The sequence below is a fragment of the Mizuhopecten yessoensis genome, unplaced genomic scaffold (genome assembly GCF_002113885.1).
Source record: "Mizuhopecten yessoensis strain PY_sf001 unplaced genomic scaffold, ASM211388v2 scaffold8843, whole genome shotgun sequence".
Taxonomy (NCBI): domain Eukaryota; kingdom Metazoa; phylum Mollusca; class Bivalvia; order Pectinida; family Pectinidae; genus Mizuhopecten; species Mizuhopecten yessoensis.
In genome coordinates, this window is record NW_018407750.1 from 2,260 (window position 1) to 4,518 (window position 2,259).

The following is a 2,259-nucleotide window of genomic DNA, read 5'->3' on the forward strand; positions in this document are numbered from 1 at the left end:
CATGTCCATATTCCATTTATTCTTTGTTCATGTCACAAAGGCATTTGTCCTAAGGAGGGTTTGGAGGAATTCACGAATTCACTGTTTTCCTACATTGGGTAATATCGAACAGCGTATTTCTTATATTCCTTGTCGGAGATCGGTGAGCTTGAATATATTCTAATTACATTTGTACGTCCGAATGACCAGCTGTCTAATTCTGACCTCACAAACGGAATTGCACATCCCTTATTTTGTTCAAAGATGTCCCATTGTATGACATGCGGAAAAACTAAGGTAAAACTTTGACCGAAAGTGGGTTTCTGGGGGTACCAAAAGGGGTAGTGTAAATCACAAATATAGTTTGCTGTTTTCAAAATGAGCTTATAAAAACCAAAATAATACCATTTCTGTTTTTGACAACATGTATAAATTAGACATGCATATGTAACAGAGTGAAAAATGACAGAAATTCAATCGTCACTTAAATAGTGTTGATACAAGAGACCAAGAGGGCCTGTATCGCTCACCTGGATATCTAAGCAATCATGGCAAAATATTCTCCTAATGAGATCCAAGGGAATATGCCAGACCCCAAGGCCAATCCTTGTAGCATATCTGTATTAGATTGTTCATGCCCAGCAATTTTATGTATGGTTATGGGGTGGGGATCTCAACTGTTTCCAAGCTGTGACTCAGAAACTAGGTCCAAAGGTTGTGGCCAGACCCCTGGATTAATTATAATATCATGACTGCATTCGGCTCTTTTTCCCCATCATTTGTATTTATAGTTTTAGGGTGGGGATCTCAACCGTTTCAAAGTTATGACCCAGGGGTTAAGTCTCCAAGGGTGGGGCAGACCCCAAGGTCATTCTAGAAGCATATGTGTATTCCTTTCTGTATACTCAGCAATTGTATATATGGTTATTGGGTGGTGATTCCAACTGTTTCCAAGCTGTGACTAAGAAACTAGGTCCCTAGGGGTTCGGTCAGACCCCAGGGTCTATTCTTATATCATGACTGCATTCGTCTCTTTATGCCCAGCATTTGTATATATAGTTTTGGGGAGGGGATCTCAACCGTTTATGACCCTGGGGCTATGCCCCCAGGGTGGGACCAGACCCTAGGGCCATCCTGGAAGCAACTATGCTGTATATATGATTATACGGTGGGGATCTCAAACATTTCCAAGTAATAAACTTGTTTTTGCCCCTCCCCTTAGCCTTGGGGGTCAGTACCAAAATTTGTACACGTTTGAATCCCTACCCCCCACGAATGCTTCCGACCAAATATGTTCGATATCCATGGCACAGTTCTACAGAAGTCGTTTTTAAAGATATAGCCAAATTGCTCCCTTTTGGCCCTGCCCCGCAGCCCCCTGGGGGGTTAGCCCCACTTTTTGTACAATTTTGAATCCCCACCACCTAGGGATGCTTCTAGTCAAATATGGTNATGGTTGGGTTTTATTGAGAGAGGCCATTTTCATCCTTTGTACTTGGAAATTATGTAAGTACTGATCATGTTGTACATTAACTATATTGTAAATAAGTATCTTTTAGGATTATTGTAATTGTATCATCTGGTAAAGATCGATGTTGAATTATATTTAGTAGGCTCTCTGTTGAATTGTGAGTGAATCGATCTTTTGTAATTTGAATTTCATGTTGTTTGGAGTTCACGTTTATCTTTTACATTATTCAGAAGAGGTGTGTTGAGATATATTTCATTCATTATAATTGTTTTCTAAATTCTGGTGAAAGTTAACTTTTGTTATCTTTGCTAATTATTTAACATAATTTGTAGATCCTACGTTTCGTTCTGTGGCCTGGTATACCGTCATCCACGGGTTGTGTCCCTTAAGCCCTCTTCCCTTTTTGAAGAGGTAGGTTGTTGCTTTAATGTATAAATTTGTGTATTTAGTGTAACTTACAGTATTTGTAATTTTGTGCATTTCTTATAAACATAAGTGCTGTAATTGAGTCAATTTCAATGCGACAACGTGATATGTATATATATTGTATTACTAACTAACAGAGTAAATTATGTATTGTAATTCATAGCGTACGAGCGTTGACTCTGTAATGTATGATAGCGACTGGGTTATCCGGTATTGTACTTTAGTAGTACTTGTATAGTGAAGCGTGTTTGTACTGAGTGCGTTAACCGGTCGTGTTAGATTTGGACGAGTTCATAACTCGTTCAGGTAGTGTAAGTTTGAGAATTTGTTTTAATGTACTGTTATATTGTTGTTATAGGGTTTATTCGACACCCAGAATAAAT